At 39.3% G+C, this 16,814-nt stretch overlaps 1 protein-coding gene across 4 annotated transcripts in view; it reads left to right on the top strand.

The window, feature by feature from the left end:
* smpd3.L (sphingomyelin phosphodiesterase 3 L homeolog) overlaps positions 1-16,814 on the top strand; it is a 123,882-nt gene continuing 107,068 nt past the window's right edge. For 2 of the 4 annotated variants that reach the window (XM_041589429.1, XM_041589427.1), the window contains exon 1: positions 11,612-11,990. The gene's annotated coding sequence lies outside the window, so the exon portion shown is untranslated. 4 annotated transcript variants of the gene reach the window in all.

Genomic DNA, 16,814 nt, shown 5'->3' with positions numbered 1-16,814 from the left:
CTCTAACTCAGCAAGCGAGGAAGCTGCAGCCTCAGGTAAGTCCTGCTGTTGTCAGTAAACTTGTGAGGCCTGTTTTCCTGTTAACAATAGAGTGTCCTGGAATTTGTGACATTAAAGGGTCAGCTTCCAGCCTTGCATAATGAGCAGCAGGTAAGGAGTGTGTCCATATGCTGTTATGCACTGAACTGTACTAAAAGTCTAACTAACTGCTTGCATACTATATATTCATATGCTTATCTGCACTGTGCCTGGTTATGATTGTTTCCTGCCTGAAAGCACAAGCCATTTACAAATAGGACACCAGTAGCCCTATTGAATATGGATCACTGGGCTGGGGGGGCTGCTAGGCTCTGATATATACTTGCTATAAACATCAGATAATCCATAATATGTATTGCGCTATTTTTGTTCTGCATTCTATGTTTTGGCTATTGCTCACATAGAAAAGGTAGCCATAATGGAGGTCGAGCAAAGGTCTGGCTGAATGCTAGGGCCCGATATAAGCTTGCTCTATACAGCAGCTAATCTAAACTATGGACCTCATGTTTCCGTGATTGTACCTGTGCTCCTATTTTGTTCTACAGCTTAAGCTCTGGCTATTGCTCACAGGTAAAACGTGGCCCTACAGGATGTAGAGCACAGGTCTGGCTGGCTGCTAGGCCCTGAGACATGCTTGCTCGAAGCAGCAGCTAATCTAACTATGTATTTCATATTGCTGTGATTGTACCTGTGCTACTATTTTGTTATACAGCTTATGCTCTGGCTATTGCTCACAAAGAACACGTAGCCCTGCGATATGTAGAGCACAGATCTGTCTTGCTGCTAGGTCCTGATACATGCTTGCTATAAGCAGCAGCTAACCTAATTATGTATTGCATGTTTTCTGCAGTTTACGATTTGGCTATTTCTCTCATGGAACAAGTAGCCCTAATGGATGTAGAGCACAGGCCTTTTGAGTTGCTAGGCCCTGAGATATGCTTGCCCTAAGCAGCAGCTCATATAAACTATGTATTTCATGTTACTGTGATTGAATCTGTGCTTATATTTTCTTCTGCAGTATATACCCTGGCTATGGCTCACCTGGAATAGGTAGCCCTAAGGTATGTAAAGCACAGGCCTGGGAACGGCTAGGACCAGATTTACGCTTGCCCTAAGCAGTAGCTAATATTTTATGTATTACATGTTGCTGTGATCATATCTGTATGCTCCTATTCTCTGCAGTATGATATGCTCTAATTATTACTCACCTTGAACCAGTAGCTCTAATAGATGTACATCACTGGACTGGGTGGCTATGAAGGTCTGATATAGGTTTGCTCTGACTGCAGCTAACCTAAACTATGCATTACATGGGGTTGTAATTGTTTCTGGGGTACATTCAGGTTTAATCCAGATGAGTACTGATAGGAATACCTACATATGAAGGTCTTTTCATTCTATGGCATTGCTCCTGGGATAAGATATGGCTTAATAAATTAAACACTAGGCAATATTTTTTCCCGATGGCAGGTAAGCTTAACTTTGTCTTGATAAGCACTACAGGAGTTCTGAAGCCTGTCTGTCATAAGGATTGCTGGGTTAACAATAACCACAGGTATGTACTACTTTTGGGACCATTGAATGTAAATTTTTCCAGATTCAGCAGCCTTGTATCACCGATCACTGCCTGAACGAATGGAGGACCAGATAATTGCTTTGCCCAGTCAATTGTGCAGTCTATTACTACCCACGCAGCTCGAGCTCTGGGGTCGGGTACTGTGCTCTACCAGGAGCTTAGGACTCTGACCGAGGTACATATTATTATCACATATTTTAATATATGCTTGCACCATGGCCCACATCCTGCAGGGGGATTCTACTGCCTTCAGAACAAATGCTCAATAAATGGATAAACTCCATAATACAACTGGTCTACCAAGCAACATATATGTTTGCATCTATAAGAGGGCCATAGGCAGGTGCATATATTTTATTATTAAGGCATGTATATGAGTGTGTATATATGTTTGCACAGATATCTATATATGATTTGTGTCCTTGGGATGGGTTCTTTTTGGAACCAGAAACGTTGGCTCAATAAACCTATATTTTTATGCAACATATAGTATTTTTGAAGATTCCTGGAACAATCAGTACTTGAACTCTTCATCCATAAATTTCACTATAGCAGCCAGGACATCTGGCTAGTTTCGAGGGGTGCAACCTGTGGAAATTCCATATTCATAGGTTTAAGGAAGAACAAGGTATACAGTTCTCTATGCTTGGCTGAAGGATCCCCAGATGTATTTCTACCGTTTTTTAGGGTGACTCCTTGGTGCCTCCTACAAATTAGAGAGGGGAGCCACTACCCAGTGTTATTCCTATACTATTTCTACTGATATTCTTAATGTCAGGATAGAGGGGACATTTTATCTGCCAATACAGGGTGTCTATAGAGACAGGGTACACATACATATCAGGCCACTGGGAATTTGCATAAGGTATATATTTCAAACCAAGGGTTTTCAGGCTATATGAGTCCTCCAAAGTGTCTTGTTAGTCCATAGAGATGACCTCTGTTCAAGTCTGGCCCAGGATAGGGATATTCTGCTTATACTACCTTATACTATCATCAAAACGGCTTTGTGACTTAAGGCTCTGTGTCCAGAAGGCACTTATTTTGGGCCCATTTATTTTATTTATTTATTTATTTTTTCTTCAATTCTCAAACCCCTAGTTAGTGGTTTTTTAGAATACAGGGCCGGCTGTTCTTCCACACCAGATAGGTAACTGATTGGACAGCAGATGGAGGCATCCTAGGAGCGTTAATTATTTTCCCTCTCTATGTCTGTGCCCTCTTGGAACACCAGCAGTTTTGGATCTTTCCTCCTTACAGTTACATACTGCAGTTGCTACTTATCCTATTGCTTCGGCCGAAAATGTACTTGGCTCTTCTGAGCAGGATCATAGTCTTCCCTTAAGTGGGACGGTTGCAGTCATTACAGTAGAGTGTAATCTCTTACCACTTCCAGTCATTAATTTCATTGAGAATGAATTAAGGATAGTTTATGTATCTGTCCTACAGGTTTGTCTAGCTTCAAATGGGAGGCTTGGAAGTATTTTTTTTGTCTGTTTTGACCGTGTCTGTCACATTATTCCCTATGCTAGGGGGATTACATTTACACCTGCTGAAAATTGTGTCTGAAACATTCGCACAGAGCTCAATGTCCAGGTAACTTCCAGATACAACACTCCTATTATCCTGGTTTGTTCTCGGATTCACATTCCTGTGCTACTCCTGATACATATGACCCAGCATTACTCTAGTAGATCAGAGGCCCTTCTGACACTTACTGGAACATCCATAGTGTCCCTCCAGTTCCAAGGTCAGCCTCAACGATTAAATATGTAGTATAGTTGATTCCACATATAAGTGGGTCCCTTATGGGTAGAGAGAACACAGGTTTGTGGGTGACTATAAACATTTATCCAGGGCATATAATCTGCCTCCATAAATCTTGGAATTAGTCCTTTAGTTGCACTGTGGTTATTGGGATCTGTAACCTTAGGGGTATTCAGTTATACCTCTCAGAGTACTAGGTTGGGTCAACCAACAGGGGCTCTTTCTTAGGTACTGTAGTTGCTCAACTCTTTACAGTTAATTGAGTCTGCCTCATCACAGGACCTTACACAGGGTAAGGAATTCTAATCCCAATTATTTTCTCAGGTGCCCTTGTCTCCGATCTTTAGGATCTGCTTTCTGTTAGAACAGTCCTGACTAACATGCATTCTGATATGAAGATATTTATGGTACTGGCCTTGGGTACCTGAGGGTACATTGGATATCCTACATTTATGGATATATCCTAAGCAGATCATTTCTATATTGTGTCTGTTTTGGGTTCTTACTCCTACCAAGTGTTTCTTACAGGTACCTTGCAATGTGCACTGAAATTAGGCATACATGCGATGAATGCTTTTTGGTGAGTAGGAGAGTAAGTATTTCAGCTTGCTGAATTCGCCTTTTACAGGACTGTCTTCCTCTCTCTCTCTTCTGGAGGGTGAAGTGGTGGTTAGTGAGCTAACTTGTTCCTCACTCTCAGTGGGCTAACATCTCTCTCTCGCGCTCTCTCTCTCTTTCTCTATAGTATATGCTATACTATAGCTCTATTCTTAGCCTGGTGAACTTATTCTGGGGTTTTCACCTGGACTCTCTATATTAAGGTAAGGAGTTTGCATGATGGTGGACTATCTAGTCAGAGATACTCCTTTCCTTATTACAGTTTCTTCTTAAAGCATATTCCCTCCCATGGGATAACGTTAACTTGCTATGTCCCGTAACGTACTGACATGGAGTACGTCTAGGGAAAAAGGAAGATTATTTCATACTTACCGAGATCTTCCTTTCCTAGACGTACTCCATGTCAGTACACCCGCCCTTTCTTTTCCGGTAATTTAAGAGCTTGTTACAAAGACGCCGGTAGGTGGGTGTGGTGGCCTTTTAAAGGCTTGGGGAGGTTCCTTCTAATTGGAGCAGGGAGGAGGGGCTATCCCGTAACGTACTGACATGGAGTACGTCTAGGAAAGGAAGATCTCGGTAAGTATGAAATAATCTTCCTTTTTGCACACAGTTGGGGAATAATTTTGGCCAATTATTTATGTAAGATTTGTCCCAGATTATTCAGGTTGGATGAGGCTTGGCTACCTCATTTCTGAAACAGTGTCACAGATTTTCCATTAAAACTGAGATCAAAGCTTGGACTGAGCAGTTGCTTTTTTTCATTCTTGGTGTTTCAGTGCTTTAAAATAAAAACAACATTTCAGTGTAAAATGTGTTAGTCTTTAAAATTTGCAAATTTCTTTATTTTATTTTTATTTCAGTGATTTCATTGCATTTTCAGTTCCAGATTGCTGTTGAATTGTTGTTGCCTGTAAAACATTCATTGCAAAGTGAGACAATGAGAACTGGGATTTTGACCACAAATTTCACTGTGAGATATTTTTTATTGCTTTGGATTTATCCAATTTTAGTAATTTCATTGCATTGTTGTTGTTGTTATCGATTACTTATTTTTTTATCATAAAATGTTGCCTGCAGCATTTTTATGTCACTTAGGCGCCTATTTAAGAAAGCTCATTATTTTCGGCCTGAGCAATCTTCATGTGTTTACTAATCAAGCTGGGTTTTTTTGCAAGGTGGCTTTTTTTTAATGAAAAGCATAAGTAATCTTAAATGGGCCCCTAAACTCTCTAATCCTATGCCTATTGGGTACCGAACTATTCAGAACACCACTTGCATGCATATTTATGATGTTTTTTTTATCTTTGTATGTAGGAATATGTGAGAGATAAGGTGCTGAAAATGTAAGCTTTAAAACAATTTTCAGAAATCTAATAAAAACAGCAAACTTTTGAAAAGCTAAAGAAGTGCGGCAGTTTGAAGTAGAAAGACATAGTTACACATGTTTGTATTAATTACTAATGCCTACCTTAATATATATTATCTATAAGGCAAATTACTTTTTTAAGTTTGTACATTTGTAGGCACTGTATTGATTTTGTAGTAGCTATAGTGACAGGCATGACAATTTGTAAGCACTGCTTTGACTTTGGGGACTCCACTTGCTTCGTCCTTCGTCCCCAAAAAAAACCACAAGCAATTCAAGTTTTTTTTTTCGCAGAAAACTCGATTAATTTGAGTTTTCAGGTTGTTAACTCTGGACTTGCTAAATCTAGCTTTTTCAAGTTCATTCGAGGTTTAAAAAACTCTAAAATTGGACCTTTGATAAATAACTCACTTGGGGCAGATTTATCAAAGGTCGAAGTGAAAATTTGAATAAAAAAAGTCAAATTTTGAGCTAATTTTTGTGTACTAGGAAACAGTCCAAATTCGATTTGAATTTGAAAAAAAAATCAAAAATTCATACTGGGGCTCATTTATCAACACTGGGCAAATTTGCCCATGGGCTGTTACCTATAGCAACCAATCAGATTGCTGCATTCATTGTTCTTCTTGCAGCTGGCTTTAAAAAGATGATCACTGATTGGTTGCTATAGGTAACAGCCCATGGGCAAATTTGCCCAGTGTTGATAAATGAGCCCCACTGTCTCTTTAAAAATTGCTCTTCAACCATATTCAACCGAGGGTTAATTAACCCTCGATATTCGACTGGGAATTAAAATCCTTCGACTTCGAATATCGAAGTCAAAGGATTTTAGCGCAAATAGTGCGATCGAACGATCGAAGGATTATTCCTTCGATCGAACGATAAAATCCTTTGAATCGAACGATTCGAAGGATTTTAATCCAACGATCGAAGGAATATCCTTTGATCAAAAAAAGTTAGCCAAGCCTATGGGGACCTTCCCCATAGGCTAACATTGAGTTCGGTAGCTTTTAGATGGCGAACTAGGGGGTCGAAGTTTTTTCTTAAAGAGACAGTACTTAGACAATCGAATGGTCGAATGGTCGAACGATTTTTAGTTCGAATAGATCGATTCGAAGTCGTAGTTGTAGTCGAAGGTCGTAGTAGCCCATTCGATGGTCGAAGTAGCCCAAAAGACACTTCGAAATTCGAAGTTTTTTTACTTCGAATCCTTCACTCGAAGTTAGTGAATCGGCCCCTTAATGTTATGTGGTGTATGAGATGCATTTCATGCTTTACTTTTAAAGGGGTTATGGAACATAACAAACTTACAACTGCTGGAAATTATCCCTTTAATGGCATTGTTAAAACTATATTCAATTACCCTTTAAGACAAAACCTCTACTCAGCTTCATCACCAAATCACAGTGTGCTAATTCTTGACCTATAATCCTTTTGAATATGAGAATCAGAGTCATAATCATTTTTAATCATTGGTCACAGACTTTTCTCACATCAACCTTGTACTTTTCCACTGGAAAGGCAAGTACAAATATGTTTTGCACAGTAAAGAATTTTTAGATTTTTAATGACAGAGTGAGAGACCACAAGCAGTCTCATTACAGGCCATGTCTTATGTGTTGGAGTTGCTTTGGGATACTGGATTGTGCTTTCAAAGACTTCTTTATGTGAGCTTAATGAAAGGCAGCTGGTGTAGTGACAACTGTTAAAGTATGAAATAATAGTTATCTTAAATATTCAGGGCACAGAAGCCCAGCTACTCTTGCAGATACAAGCAGCTTCACAGCTGGGTCAAGTTATTGCTATGGGTGACTTCAATTATCCAGACATTGACTGGGGTTATGGGGTTGCCAAAAGCTAGTAGGTTTGTAAATATGCTTAAAGACAACTTTTTATTCTAGCTTGTTCAAGAACCTGCTAGGAATAACTCTCTTTTGGACCTTGTAATAACTAATAAAACTGAACTCATTGCTAGCATTTGTGTGGACGAGCATTTAGGGAATAGTGATCACAACATGGTCTCCTTTGAGATTCTGTTGCAAAAGCAATTCTATAAGGGAGTAACTAAAACACAAAATTTCAGACGTGCAAACTTTGACAGTATAAGGGCATATCTGCAACATATTAAGTGGGAATTGCTTTTCATGTCTTTCAAGTCTTTAAAATGCTGCTTAATAAATATATATTTAGTCAGTATATTCCCCTTGTAAGTAAGGAACGTCGTTGCAAAGCAAAACCTTTTTGGTTCAATAGAAGTGTTGGTGTTGATGTGGATAAGAAAAGACATGCTTTTAAGGCTTTCAAGTTAGCTGGGACGGCCAAATCATTTATATGGTACAAGGAGGCCAATAAATCATGCAAAGAAGCAAGGCAAGCTAAAATGAATATGGAAAAGGATATAGCAGCAAGCAGTAAAAAGAATCCAAAATTATTTTTTAAATATGTTAATAGTAAAAAAATGAAGCAGGAAAGGTGGGACCTTTAATATCAGAGGGGGGGTCAGCTGGTTGATGAAAACAAAATAAAAGCGCAGATTCTGAACTCATATTTTTCGTCTGTCTACACAAATGACGAAACTGTTAATGAAGGTTTCCTTCTTAGAAGTCCCAATTCTAGTAATAAAACCAATGATGCATGGTTCACACATGATGAAATTCAAAAGAGACTAGAACATGTTAAGATAAACAAAGGTCCGGGGCTAGATGATATGCATCACAGTGTATTTAGCGATCTTAACTCTGTGATTGCCAAACCTCTTTACTTAATTTTTCAGGATTTATTGAGGTCTGGCATAGTGTCGAGAGACTGGCGAATTGCTGTGGTGCCTCTATTCAAAAAAGGATCCATTACTCAGCCTCAAAACTATAGACTGGTTAGTCTGACATCAGTGGTAGGAAAGCTTTTCGAAGGGTTAATAAAGGATACTATACTGGACCTTATAGCAAATCACAATACTATGAGTGTGTGCCAGCATGGTTTTATGCACAATAGATCTTGCCAGACTAACTAAATTTCTTTTGAGAAAAAATTATAATGAGAAGGTTAGCAGGGACCTTGATTTTGGGATGGCAGTGGATGTGATTTACTTAGACTTTGCTAAAGCATTTGATACAGGGTCACACAAAAGGTTACTGGTTAAATTAAGGAACGTTGGCCTGGAACATAGTATTTGTACCTGGATAGAGAACTGGTGAAAAGATAGACTACAAAGAGTAGTGGTAAATGATTGGACCAGTTGGACCAGTGTTGTTAGTGGAGTACCGTGGGGCCTGTACTAGGTCCCTTGCTTTTCAACTTGTTTATTAGTGACCGGGAGGTGGGCATTGAAAGTACTGTTTCCTATTTTTGCAGATGATACTAAATTGTGCAGAACTATAGGTTCCATGCAGGATGCTGCCACTTTGCAGTGTGATTTGTCTAAGTTGGGAAACTGGGCAGCAAACTGGAAAATGAGGTTCAATGTTGATAAATGCAAGGTTATGCACTTTGGCAAAAATAATATAAAAGCAAGTTATACACTAAATGGCAGTGTGTTGGGAGTTTCCTTAAATGAGAAGGATCTAGGGGTTTTGTAGATAACAAGTTGTCTAATTGTGGGCAGTGTCATTCTGTGGCTACTAAAGCAAATAAAGTTCTGTCTTGCATAAAAAAGGGCATTAACTCGAGGGATGAAAACATAATTATGCCTCTTTATAGGTCCCTGGTGAGGCCTTATCTGGAGTATGCAGTGCAGTTTTGGACTCCAGAATAAGCTGGAGAGAGTGCACAAACATGCAACTAATTTATAATAAATATTTAATTTTAAAATTTAGCATGGAGTTAGATACAGTGTCCATTTCCCAGGTGCCCCCAACCATGTGACTTGTACTCTGATAAACTTCAGTCACGCTTTACTGCTCCCCCCCCCTCAGTAGCCCATCAGTAGCCTATCAACAGAACAATGGGCAGCTAACCAGATAGCAGCTCCCCCACACCTCTGCTGAAAGATTACTTTGCATTGCTAATGCATTGCTCCCCACCTAGTGGTCGACATGATAATAGTACCCAAGCAAAAAAAAAAAGCTATTCTCATATCTTAAAGGACCAGTAACATAAATTTTTTTTTTTTCAAATTCGTTAGTATACAACGAAAAAAAAACACCAAGACAAATGAAACTTTGAAATCACTAAGTCTTTATTAAGAAATAACTTACTGAAACTCCGTTTGCGCTCCTCTTCAGAGAAGGCGACAGGGCGACGATCCATCGTGCAGCGCTCGTATTATCTCCTATAAGGAAGGCAGGGAGGAGAAATAGAGCTCCGCATAATGGATCGCTGGATCGCCTTTTCTGAAGAGGAGCGCAAGCGGAGTTTCGGTAATTTTTTTCTTACTAAAGACTTAGCGATTACAAAGTTTAATTTGTCTTTGTGTTTTTTTCCGTTGTATTCTAACTTACTGGCCCTTTAAAACTTGGGTAATACTTAAATATAATGAGAAGGGGAAAAACAATAGCTGTCTAAAAACAATTTCATCCTGAAGTGCTGGTGGGGGAAAAACTCGAATATCTTGAATTTATCAAGTTATAGGCTAAAAAACCTTGAATACTTTGAATTTATTGCATTTTCGAGCGCAAACCACAGTAAACACCCGAACATCATGAAGGCAAAACACATCTTCAAGTGGTTCAAGGGATCTCTGCCATTGACTTCTACATTACCTCAACAGGTTTTAGTTGGAGTATTTTCGGCTTTTAGCAGCTTCAGGACATAATAAATCTTAAAACATTTAAAAAAAATTTTAGCCCAAAAAATGTGAGTTTTTAGTGAAACTACTCAAAGAAAGTTGTGAAAACACAAAAACACCATTTTTTCTTAGTGAATCAGATAATATTGATTTCCATAAGTCTGTGTTCATAGAACAGACTTATGCAAATAAATATTATCTGATTCACTAAGACAAAATGGTGTGCGGCTCTATATGAAAGCTATATCTTTGAACCAGCACCCACATCTAAGAAATCCAGATCTGAGTGCGGCTGCCTGCAGGAAACTATCTATCTATCTATCTATCTATCTATCTATCTATATATATATATATATATATATATATATATATAATTTTTTTTCTAGCTGAAACCACTATAGGGGACAGGGTGCCAAGCTGACAAACTGACACCCAGTTATTCCGATGCTCCACTTCTAAAAAAACACGCTAACCCTATTATGTAGCTGGTGGTGTGTACGTTTATAACACATGCTCAGGCCCGGATTTGTGGAAAGGCCACCTAGGCCCGGGCCTAGGGCGGCAGGATTTTAGGGGGGCGGCATGATGCCCAACCACACCCACTTCGGTTCAAAAACACTGGGGATGCGCTGGAGATACAATATTTTTTTTAAATTTCCTCATTGATGATGAAAATTTGCACGAATAAAGGGGAGGGGACGGGGGCGCCGAACGGGAGTGGGCCTAGGGGCGCCATCTATGTAAATCCGACCCTGCACATGCTAACATTTCGGTACAGCGTGTACTTTTCAAGAATGGCATATTTGTACTGCTGCACTGCAACTTTTTTGTCCCTCTTTATATTTCCAAAATGTTGGGAGGTATGAAATGATATGTAAGTTGCAAGACGCGCTAGTGTACCTCAAGTGCACTTGCAATAATGGTGGAATTCTGGGAAAGAATGCTACTCTGTGGGTAAAACAACATTGTACACACCCATAAGAGAAAAAGTAGGGTGGAGGTCCCTGGCAAAAATGCAAACAGATGCACCTTGTTTTTTTTACCTTTGGACAGGGCATGCGTGCCTTAGATTCCTGCGATAAAATGGTGAAGACATAAGCTACTTTATGTGCTCTCTCTAGCTGTTATTTTATATCTATTTCTAAGAGTTTGCACCATCACTGGGTTTGCCCCTTGTGTTTCCTGTGTGATATTTACCTTCTGTCTGGTCTAATTTAGTCCAGGAAGGGATCAATTATATTTACAGTTGAGGATCAAACCCTGCGTTCACTGTGCTTTTTAAAACACACACGACTAATAATGCAAGCAAGCACTATGTTTTGACTGACATAGAGATTTAATATCAGGCTACTAAACGAATTCAGTCAGAAGACCGGAAACCATTCACGTCACAGACACACAACGGACACAGTGACTGCCGGAAGCAACAAGTATTAACATCTAAGCCATTTTACTGCGTTCAGCACCTCGTTCTGCACCGGTCTAAACCCGATGCCCATTAATACCACCCCATCGTCCCATTGGCTATCCGATTTAGGAGGCTGGATTAACAACCACAGGTTGCAACATGTGATTCTCTGCCCTTCCTCGCACATGTACGTCCGGGCCCAGCCCCTTTATTGGCTGGTGACTGAAGCGCGTCTTGGCAAATGTGCACGCGCGTCAGGGGCGCGCACTGGATATTAGGAGAGGAGCTGTTCTCAGCGGCAGGTGCTGAGGAGAGAGAAAGGGAGGGTGAGTCTGGAGGAGGAGAATGAGGGAGGGAGACAGGGAGAAAAAGAGAGAGCGAGGCGGTGAGCGAGACAGAGAGGAAAGGAGGGAGAGCTTCTCTAGCAGCAGTACCTGCTGATACTTCTGGATATTGGAGTCCATACTCGCCCCGCTAGGCAGATCAGCAGCAGGTACGTCCAGGCACGTTTTTTGCTTTCTTCTACTTTTTTTTATTTGCGCCGGTTAAAAGAAATAAGAAGGGGGATCTGTGCCGAGTCCAAAGCGTTGTGCGAGATACCTGTCCCCAGCTTTGGTGAGTGCAAGAAGTGATGTCCTCATTGTCCTGTCAACTCTAGCCGCTAAGAGCCTGAAGAAAATCTTAATTTCTTAGCACATCTTATTCCGATGCACGTGTGAATCCGCTAGGTCTATAAAGCCATTTATTGTCAAACATAATCAACTACGGCTTTACACCCTATGTCGAGTGATAAGGCATAATGCTCCGGATTACCTACGTTACCCTCACCAAAGCCATTGGAAAGCAGATATCCCTATATGGATAGACAATGGCACTGCTTCAGGTTCCATGCTATGATCTACTCATGGATCTGATTTGGGGAGAGACAGACAGATGGCGAGGGAAGGACCTGCCTAGGAACATGGATATACTAATAGTCAATGCCCCATAAACTGTATTTGCACTGCAGATCATTGCCAGTTATTGTTTACCAAAAAAAAAACCCACAGTGCATTATTTCATATGAAATAAAATTGCTTGCATGATGAAATAAAAATACAGTGTATGAAATTTAAATGCCTTAAACAGAGATACATATAGTCTGTAAAAAAAAAAAAAAAAGCCTTTTCATTTTCATATTACCATGTAATTAATCTTTGTATTAGTAGTAAATAGACTTAAACAATCCTCTGCAGTGTTTCTCACATTCTGGCTATTGATTTTATATGCATTTATAAATTTATAAGAGTTGACAGACATGTGTATATATATATTTTTTTTCCAAAGATGTTGTTCTTTTAATGTGTGTGGGTATTGTACAAACTCAATCTCCATACTGCTGGGATTTCTGAGTTGGAACTCTTGCTCCAAAGTATGGGAGTGGCTGCATACGGTACCATGTACAAGGAATAATCTGCCAACCAGAGTACAAGATTCCTTTGTTGATTCTTGGTGGACCTAAGTATCATATTCATGACGTCGCTTTTCAGGTCCCCTTTGAAGAATAACATAAGCATTAGGATGACTCCATCAAGATTGCGGTTTTCTAGAAAAATACAGTTCACTACTTTCAGGCTTTCATCTGCAGGCTGAAGTTGAGCCATCCTTTAGGAAGAAGAGACACATTTACAATAAGAAAGGAATTATAATTCACTCCAGGAGATATTAGCACATTTAAACCATTAATCATCCATACTGCCTTCTGACTGAACAAAAATGAATAGATGTGCTGACTTCCCACTCTTAATTTATTGATTTTTGGACATTTTGGGAACCTCTAAAGAACCATACTGCAATGTAATGCACAAAGTACAAAACCTTCAATATTATAAACTTTAGAAAAATATCCCCAGTCACACTGTTGCTGCAGTTTGGGTGTTGAAAATTGAAGTTTGCTAATGGGAGATGGGTAGCGAAAATGTCAGAAAATATTTGGTTAGAAGATCTTTTTAGTAAATTTAATGAGACAAATAATTCTTATCTGTAATTGCACATTATTTGTTTCTCTATTTAATACATTGTCCCCTGCTATTATTTGCAAATCATAAAGCATCAGCATATTCCACTGTACAACACACAGCATATAAAGATGTGCAAACCCAAAAAGGGGTTATAGGATTCTGCAGTCCAGTGAGTAATTAATAGGGCTATTACAATTTGACATGTATTTAATTCTGATACATAATTTCACCACAATAATGGACTACTTTTAGATATGGTTAATATTTCCTCAGGTCCACATCAAATCAGCCAGCTAAACTGCAAAGATTTCCAGCTTGCTATTAGATAATTCTGATACAAGGCTGCTGTTTTCATTGTTTGATGTCACCTCCTTCAACTTCATGTAAAGGTTCATGTATCTGCTTATAGCTGATATAAATCAGCCATGTCTCCACCTTGTGCTGTTGGAAATAATCCTGCCATATCCTTGTCAGCAGGATGAGAGTAGGCTGGCTTCACATGGCTGCTTGATGGAACACTTCTCCTGTGGGCGTGAGGTTTGATGGTTTAACCCATTACTTGGTATTTGTTCTTTGAGCCCTTTCTGTGCTCATACCAGAGAAGGGTTTCCACAGAGGTGTTCATGTCTCTTTTATATGAACCCAAACCTAAACAGACGCCTATTAAAATGGTACTTTTTAGAAAAAATATAGAAGTGTGAATAAAAACACCCAATATTTTAAAAAAAATGCCAAGTTAGATTTTTTCTATCTTTTTTAAGTTCCGCTATTTTTTACAATGGGACATTTCAAATGATACAGTAGTTGAATTAAGAAAATGTTCCCTGAGAGTGTCAGCTATCCTATCTTAAACTATTCACCTTAACATATAGTAAGTTAACTTAAGGGAGACAAAAGCTCTGCATTATTAGTTTAAAACTATTAATATGTTAGAAACCACTAAAATGAAAAAGAAATGAAAAAGTGCTCAGGTGATTATCTTGTCAAGTTTACATCAATTCACTTTTTGTGTTTAGATCCATTTTAAACAAAAGTTATGTACAGAAACCCAGCACTTCCAAACAGTAATAGTACAGAACAATCAAGGGTTGAAGTGAAAGTATTTTTGTACTGTCTTCCATCAGAAGGGTGGCTTGGAACTTGATATATCTTGACACTACTCTGGTTCAGAAGGATGTAAATGACTGATACTGTTTCATATGGGTTGTCTTTGACACATGCAAAAATGTAATAGTTTAGTAATATAATATATAGATACCCAGCATTATATAGATACTCTAATTATGCATCTGTTTTATCAAGCCTGTGTAGTGGTGTGACATATTGCATTGATGTGCTGTAAATAAAACTTAGTATTATAGACCAGGATTTTTTTTCTTGTCTGGCAGCCGTATAAAATTGATTAACTGAGACTCAAACACAATTTTGTCAGTCTTTGGTGTGGCTTATTTAAATTATTTTTTAGTAGACTAAGATTCCTTATCTGGAAAGCCCCAGGTTCAGAGCATTCTACATAATAGGTCCCATGCCTGTACCACTGCACTACAAAGGTTTTAGCAAGGAAGTAATTTAATAGTACAAGGCAAACCTATACTCATAACGCATTTTGTTTTTGACAGAACAATTAGAGCAGGTGTAAGGCAGATGATCTATGCATGAATATTTATTTTTAAAAAAATTGTAGTGTTTAGCAATTAACTCTCTGATATATGTGACTTAATTAAAAGTGGCAAAGATATATTTAGTGACAAACAAAATCCACCTGCTTTCCATTTTTTCAATCAGAAAATGTTTTCAGTGTATCAGTCTATCTATTCTTGTACCTGTCAGTGGTAATTTTGGACCAAAGGCTGACCTGAGGCAGCCTTCCCCATGCCAAAGAGTGAAGTTCCGCCACTAGAGTGAAATTCCGCAGCTCACAATTCATTTCTATGGGATTTTGACAGCAGCGTTCCTAGAGGGGGGTGGGCCCTGGTGCGTGATGCGCAGCTGGGCCCCGCCCCCCTGCCGGGTTGATTTTAGTGGCGTGCGGCGCTGCCGGGGGCCCTGAGGGGGTGCGGGCCCTGGCCCGCTCGCACCCCCTGCTCCCCTGGTAGTTCCACCATTGGATTTTGAAAGGCGTATTTATCAATGGGTGAAAGTGAAAGTTCACCCTTTGATAAATACGCCTTTAAAAATCCCATAGAAATGAATGGAAAGTGGCGGAATTTCACTCTAGTGGCGGAACTTCACTATTAACTTCACTCTTATAAATAAATATACCCCAATGTTCCCTCATGCTCACTTATTCAGAGTTGGAGTGCGTCATATTTTCTGGTGTCACTGTTTCCTGGTGTTACCTTTAATTTAAGCACCTAACACTCGCTTTCCCCATTGAAATTAATGGTTTCTGTGTGCAACAAGTACATAGATAAAGTATGCTTCATCTGCATACTTTTACCTGCACTTAGCACTATTTCTGAACTGTCACTATGTGTTAGTGAACTTAAGTGGTCTTATGGAAATGTATACCTAATTGTGGTCAAAGATCTTTAGCAGGCTTAACATTAAAGGACATGTAGATCCCCCCCAACACACACACCCCTACATTTTAAGTGAGCAGCCTTTCTTAAAGCTTGAAATACCTGCCATTCCGGTTAAAAGGTTAAAAGTAAGGCTGCAGCATCCCCTTGATCACTTAGGATTGCTTCTCTTCCTCTAACCTACTCAGCCCCCCTCCCTTAGAAATTTACTTTGGCTGTTGACTAATGAGCATTCTCAGTTCTCCTGAGCTTAGATTATAAAACCCGCCCTCCACTCTAGCAGCCAATGAAGAGATGGTATTGCTGTTTCCCCATAGAAGCTCTGCTCTTGCTGCCTCCTAACCACCTCTCCTGAGCTCAGCATTACTATAACAGTGCTGAATCTAAGCAGGACTGCATTCTTGATTGCATGAAGTTTACAGCACACACGTGCTGTTTGCAGATGTAAATGTCACTGATGAGGTATCAGGGAAAAATGGCTACTGGGTAAAAGCTTATATTTGTTTTAGAAAAATATGATGGCACTGGCAAACGGAGGGGTTATATGCAGTACAATCATGTGCCGAACTTATATGCATGGAAAGAAAATGTAGGCTTTATATGTCTTTTAAAGGGGAACTATGAGAAAAATGAAAATCTAGCTTCCTCATACTGAAGTAAGAGACTTTCTAAAAAATTATCAATTAAAAATTCTGCATTGTTTCTGAAATAATCAAGTTTATATTCTATATACCTCATTCAGCGTCAGTTTCTCTTGATTCTGTCTTCATTCAGCAGTTGGGTGTCAGATGAATG

Source organism: Xenopus laevis, chromosome 4L (genome assembly GCF_017654675.1).
Source record: "Xenopus laevis strain J_2021 chromosome 4L, Xenopus_laevis_v10.1, whole genome shotgun sequence".
NCBI classification, from domain to species: Eukaryota; Metazoa; Chordata; class Amphibia; order Anura; family Pipidae; genus Xenopus; species Xenopus laevis.
This window is presented reverse-complemented; position numbering and strand designations above follow the sequence as displayed.